At 39.4% G+C, this 7,158-nt stretch overlaps 1 protein-coding gene across 2 annotated transcripts in view; it reads right to left on the reverse strand.

Moving 5' to 3' along the window:
* The window catches only part of MYO3B (myosin IIIB), a 447,193-nt gene extending 441,461 nt beyond the window's left edge, over positions 1-5,732 (reverse strand). For both annotated transcript variants that reach the window (XM_042242706.2, XM_060409776.1), the window contains exon 1: positions 5,681-5,732. The gene's annotated coding sequence lies outside the window, so the exon portion shown is untranslated. The remainder of the gene's footprint in view (positions 1-5,680) is intronic.
* Positions 5,733-7,158: the final 1,426 nt, after the last annotated feature.

Genomic DNA, 7,158 nt, shown 5'->3' on the forward strand with positions numbered 1-7,158 from the left:
GAACGCCAATACACAGACACTGAAATAAATAAAAAGGCTCATCACCAAAAAGATCTGTGATCTTTTTCCTCTGGTCTCTGAAAAAGGACTGCCCAATGGCCTGAAGCTGAATCTGCCCAGGGCTAAATGCAGAGTCACTAACTAGCTGGGTGGGTGGCCCCTAAGCAGCCGGTGAAAGGCCTAGAGGGAAAATGAAGGATAGTCCAAGGTGAGCCTTGGTTTTGGCAATAAAAGGAATCCACAAAACAGATTTCACATGGTGCCCTTAAAACTGATGTGTTTAGTGAAAAAGAAGGAAACAAACTAATCTGAAGAAAAGCGGTCCTCCTGATAAACTCCCTACTCATTCACCTGTGTCTTTTCAGAGGCCCTATGAGCTGATACACCACAAGGGGTCAAAAGCAAATAGTTGAGCTCAATTCTTCCAGGGCTGAAGTGAGCACTAAATATCCTCACTGTAAAGTGTGGCCATTTCTTCCATGTGCTACCGCTCTTACCTTGTCCTTTTGCCCATCACCTCTCTGCTTCCTCTGCTTCTCTGCTTCCCTCAGACAGTAAAGCGTCTGCCTGCAATGTGGGAGACCCGGGTTCGATTCCTGGGTCCGGAAGATTCCCTGGAGAAGAAAATGGCAACCCACTCCAGCACTCTTGCCTGGAAAATCCCATGGACAGAGGAGCCTGATAGGCTATAGTCCATGGGGTCGCAAAGAGTAGGACACGACTGAGTGACTTCACTTTCACTTTTCCGTGGATTAATAAAAAATTAGACTTGGGGTTTCAAGGTGACTGTACATCAACAATAGGTCATAGATTAGCCCGTGTGTGCTCAGTCACTAAATCGCGGCCAACTCTTTGCAACCCCATGGACTGTAGCCCGCGAGGCTCCTCTGTCCATGGGGTTGTCCAGGCAAGAATCCTGGAGTGGGGTGCCATTTCCTCTTCGAGGGGATCTTCCCGACTCAGGGATCAAACCCACGTCTCCTGTGTCTCTCGCATTAGCAGGTGTATTCTTTACCACTGAGCCACTAAGAAGCCCATTGGATTAGCCCAAGTTATTACAAAATTTATCATTCATGCATTTAGTAAGTAGTTATTAAATGCCAATCACGTGCAAGCCTTGGACTAGGTTCTATAAGGAAGAATAGGAATCAGCTGTGGTTTTAAGGTTCTAAGCTTGTTTACAAAAACTTTATGACTTCTGGGTGAGAAGAAAGAGTAAAGTCAGGTATCAAGTTTCTCTAAACTAAATGAATGAATATCGTTAACAGCAAAAAATTGAGATCCAACAAAGAAAACGAAAATGTACAGCATTAATCAAACCAAAGAAGGGATACAATTTCATGCCATAATCTGAAAAGTAGCATTTGGGGAAAGTGAGAGATGGAAGATCCCAGGAATGACTGCTATTCTTAGCTCAGCTCTCTCTCTTCACCCAGAAGAGTGGTGAGTTTGAGAGATGATGGTTAGACAAAATTCTGTAAAACCTTAATAACACTCTCTATTTAGAGAGGATTAGAGGGATGAATTAGCAGCAGAAAAATGGGTCCAGGCTCATCACTTATATATGCATAAGAATTTAAGAACCTTTCACTTACATCACTCAAAATAGGCTTTGTGGGTGATTAAAAGAAATAAAAGAAATGATCAGGCTGTGTCCTAAAACAAGTTACTTTTCCAAAGATACACAGGAAAAGATGCCTCCTGCCAAGTAGAGTAATGCTAGCACAGCACTTTTAAACAATATTTCGGAGAGAAAAGCAAAGTCAATATCAATCAAGCATGACTGCCCCAACGTCCAATACCCATACATCAGAGGGCGAAATGAACAGTCCAGACAGACAGATGTTTCCTGGTAAAATTAACTGAATATCAAGGCAGAGAGAGAATTTTTCAGGTACAGAGGACAGATACACACACACACATACACACACACACACACACACAGATCCATACTCCAAAAAGAAAAGCAAACAGAACAGAACAGAAGCTCAGGTTTCTCTCCATACCAACACTCAATACTCATTAGAGGAAAATCTGTAATCTATGTGTACAATAGTCTGAGGGAGAAAAAATGTGAACATTTTTATATTTAGCCAAATTGTTATTCAAGAATAGAGACAATAAACATTTTCAGACATGAAAGAGCTCAGTGATTTCGTGACTCATACTTGAAAAAAAAAAGACTTGAGTTCAAAACTGAGCAAACAAAGAGATAAAGGTGGAGAAAAAAAGTCTGATAGGGATATCTGAAATTATTTATATTTAGAAATGATACAAAGCAGCAGTAGGAAGTATATTTACAGAGGGAACTATTATACATTTTAATAATAAAAAATAGTAAACCAAATTAACAAGAGGGGGAAAGTTTCTCTACTTTCTAAAGATGATATATCAAGAAATTGACATTTAAATACACTATTTAAAATTATAAAGTTAACCAAGTGAAATCATATTAATTTTAAAAAGGAGAAAGCTTATGCATTAATTTTCTCACTCGTTTCACTGAGTCACTAGTAATTGATATATGTTGATACACAGAAGTTAAAATCACTATACAAAGTTATAAAAAGAATCTCTAAAAGACAAAAATATTGACTATAAATCCTTGACATTATCATTAAAACATACACTTACTCATACAGACACATGTATATATATATCACATGAAGAAAAGACAAACCATGAGGTAAGAAACAGGGGAGGGGTGGGCAGCATTAAAGACAGAAAATATAATGTAAGTTCAGTGCAGTTCAGTTCAGTTGCTCAGTCGTGTCTGACTCTTTGCGACCCCATGAATCGCAGCACACCAGGCCTCCCTGTCCATCACCAACTCCTGGAGTTCACTCAGACTCACGTCCATCGAGTCAGTGATGCCATCCAGCCATCTCATCCTCAGTCGTCCCCTTCTCCTCCTGCCCCCAATCCCTCCCAGCATCAGGGTTTTTCCCAATGAGTCAACTCTTCGCATGAGGTGGCCAAAGTACTGGAGTTTCAGCTTTAGCATCATTCCCTCCAAAGAAATCCCAGGGCTGATCTCCTTCAGAATGGACTGGTTGGATCTCCTTGCAGTCCAAGGGACTCTCAAGAGTCTTCTCCAACACCACAGTTCAAAAGCATCAATTCTTTGGCGCTCAGCCTTCTTCACAGTCCAACTCTCACATCCAAACATGACCACAGGAAAAACCATAGACTTGACTAGACGAACCTTAGTCGGCAAAGTAATAATGTAAGTTAAGAAGCATTAAAAACATTCAGATGAAATTAAAGGACACTTTCTCCTTGGAAGAGAAGCTATGACAAACCTAGACAGCATTAAAAAGCAGAGACATCACTTTGCCAACAAAGGTCTGTGTAGTCAAAGCTATGTTTTTTCCAATAGTCACGTACAGATGTGAGAGTTGGACCATAAAGCAGGATGAGTGCCAACGAATTGATGCTTTTAAACTGTGGTCCTGGAGAAGACTCTTAAGAGTCCCTTGGACAGCAAAGAGATCCAACCAGTCAATCCCAAAGGAAATCAACCCTAAATATTCATTGGAAGGATTGATGCTGAAGATGAAGCTCCAGTACTTTGGCCACCTAATGTGAAAAGCCCAACTCCTTAGAAATGACCCTGATGCTGGGAAAGACTGCACGCAGAAGGGGATGACAGAGGATGAGACGGTTGAATGGCAGCACCGACTCAATGGACATGAGTTTGAGCAAGCTTTGGGAAGTGGTGAAAGACAGGGAAGCCTGGTGTGCTGCAATCCATTGGGTCACAAAGAGTTGGACATGACTGAGCGACTGAACAGCAATAAAGAGCAAAAATATTTATTATATCAATAAATACAGGATTCTTTAATGAGACGAAACCAAATCTACAGAGATCCACACTAAAATAAACTATCTATGAGTCTTCATGACTCAGAAAGTTTAAAAGTAAAAGGAGGTCAAAGATAAGTCAGTCCAATGTTAACGACAAAAATCACAGTATTAATACTAGAAAAGAGTTAGTTCAAGGCAAAAACTATTAAAGAATATAAAGTGTTATTAGTATGTTCAATAATAATAACTGAGCAATTACTATGCACCAGGTACAATTCTGGAGAAGGATATGGCAACCGCCCCCAGTATTCTTGCCTGGAGAATCCCGTGGACAGAGGAGCCTGGCAGCCTACAGTCAATAGGGTCGCAAGAGTCGGACACGACTTAGCAACTAAACCACCACCACCAGGTACAATTCTACATACTATTAGAATAACCAAAGTTTAAATCCGTAATGAATTTATAAGTATTATAAATCTTTCAGCACCAGAGACAGTGTCAAAATTTATAAAAACAGAAATCTTTAGAAGAAATCAGCAAAACACAATAATAGGTAACAGATATTGTCAGTCATAACAGAACAAGGAGACAAAATAAGAAATATGAATCATACGGTCAAAATGGTTAACCCAGTAGAGATATATCTAAGTGCATAATCTAACATAAAACCTCTTTTCTAGTACTGATGGGCTATTTAGTTTTAAAAAGATAGAATACTTTAGTCCACAAAATAAAGTCTCAGTGTATTCCAGGAAAGTGGAATTAGAACACTCTTCCCTGACCACACTGCAATAAAACTAAATATTAATAATAAAAACAACAAAAATCCTTGCCACCTAAAAATCTTAAAGCCCTCTCAGATCTTGACACAGTGGGAAAATGTTAAAACTGAAATTATAGTATAAAAAAATAACAATATTAAAGATAGTACCTAGCAAAAAAAACTTTAGCAGCTGGACTCAATGTAGAAGCTGCAGAAAAACAAAATAAAACCGATAATAATAAACCAGTTTAGTCAACAAAAGGATATTGTTTCTAATAGGAAACAAGATACAACCTCAAGGTCCATCACTATGGAGAGACTGTATGATAAATCATAATAATTACATAAAACAAAATATCATCTATCCAGATATAATCACTTAACAGAAAGTAAGTTTTGCTTCAATCAATACAGAAGAATGCCAAAATGTAAAATTACAGTTTTTTAAAAGTATTGAACAAGTGTAAAGATACCTTTTGTGTAAATAGAGATCAAATGCACATTTACAGCCATTTTATGTGTATGTGTGTGTATCTATGCATTTTCCAGAAGGCTATAAACCTCAGACTTTAGGGAAATGTACCAGGAGAGGCACCAGAGAGGTTGGAAAAGGGAGAAACTAATTTTGAAATTAATATAATTTTTCAAAACTTCATACCTATCTGCACAATACTTTTTTTGCTGGGACATAGATTGTTTCATTTTACAAGATAAATTTTGTTTTAACAAATAAGAGATCTCTAGAGAGATTATTCTCACCCAGATGCACGCTGGAGTCATGGGAAAGCAAAAACCACATGAAGCTATAGAAGCCCAACTTGAGAAGAAAGAAGAAAAACCCAAAAGACCGTACGCTTGAGAGAGGACTGGTTCGCTATGTATGCTGTACCCAGGCCCTCTCAGGCCTGCTGAACTCTGCAGTCTGTCCTTGAATATCCATGAAATTTCCTACTACATTCTCCTAAGAAGCCCCCCAACACAGGTCCCCTTCTCACAAGCCAATTTGTGTCCCTCACAGGCTGACTTTAGCTCCTAAAAACCCCCAAAGGAGCCTTGGCCTGTACCTTGCTGAATACCCTGCATTATTCCAGAGTGGAGGTGCAGTCTTACCTTGCCAAAAATAAAGCAAACTGAAGCTTAAACCCCGTGAACTCCTGCAGTCAGTCATGCCTAGTGAGCATGATTTAAATAGAAACTTGTCCAGCAGCATTCTAGAATAAGAATATTCATGATGACGATATCCATATCTGAGTATCTTACTAAGAAGATTTTGTCTATGTTATAGTATGTTCTATATGAATCATAAATCATAGGATGCTTTTAAAGCTGGAAGCATAGCTTTTAAAAAGAAATCAGAAGAGTGAGCAGTGAAAGTTCAGAGGAAATTTGTCCAAATATTAAATATAATAAACATGCAGAGACAGACAAAATTTAAAAAACACATACCATACAAGCATGAACAAATCAGTACAATTCCAAACTAATGCATAAGCAAGTGCATGAGGTAACGGGCAAGGCTGGTAAGACAGAGACAAGGCCCATTTGTAAGAACTGGCTTCTTCACAAACAACCCACCTGCGCGTGGTTAGATAGGACCCACTCAAGTACAGCACAGATCTCATCTCTTCTGGGAGGCTCCCCTACTCTTGCCAGGAGAGGTGCCCTTTCTTAGTGGTCTCAGGTATGAGGCACTCTTAGTGTATTACACACTTTTTTTTAGCAGTAATCACATTGCCTGACATTTATTGTTCACATGTTGGTTTTCTCCACCAGTGAGCTCCTAAGTACAGAGGCCATGCCTTAAAATTTTTCTCGGACTCATCAGTACATACCCAATGTATAATCAGTGTTCAATAAACACTTATTTAATATAGGATTAAAAATCAGAACTTTAGAAACCAGTGAGGTTTCCTTAATTTAAAAAAAAATTCTAGCTTCATAAAACACTAAGACAATACAGAGAAATAAAGGAATAAAAATATCACAGTGCTCATAAAATTCTACCATCCAAACATAATGACTCTGAACTATAAATACCATTGCAGATACTAATATATACACTCATATACTCAAATAAAGATGAATGGCTATGCTTGTTTGCTTTTTGTTTCACAAGGCAGAGGATCTGGTTTCCAGCACCATCTCCCTACTGAATCGCTATTTCAAAGGTTTCAGTCATGAAATTCAAGACACTTAATCCTCATCCTTACCCTCCAGGGAATCAGCCATAGCGAACCCTCCAGGGCTGTTGTCTTTTTTACAAAACACTCCCTTCCCTTTCGAAGAAGGCAATGGCACCCCACTCCAGTACTCTTGCTAGAAACTCCCATGGACGGAGGAGCCTGGTGGGCTGCAGTCCTTGGGGTCGCGAACAGTCGGATACGACTGAGCGACTTCACTTTCCCTTTTCACTTTCATGCGTTGGAGAAGGAACTGGCAATCCACTCCAGTGTTCTTGCCTGGAGAATCCCAGGGATGGGGGAGCCTGATGGGCTGCCATCCATGGGGTCATACAGAGTCGGACATGACTGAAGCGATTTAGCAGCAGCAGCAGCCCTTCCCTTTGTTTTCTTTATATCTTACCTTAC

The sequence above is a fragment of the Ovis aries genome, chromosome 2 (genome assembly GCF_016772045.2).
Source record: "Ovis aries strain OAR_USU_Benz2616 breed Rambouillet chromosome 2, ARS-UI_Ramb_v3.0, whole genome shotgun sequence".
In the NCBI taxonomy this organism is placed as follows: Eukaryota; Metazoa; Chordata; class Mammalia; order Artiodactyla; family Bovidae; genus Ovis; species Ovis aries.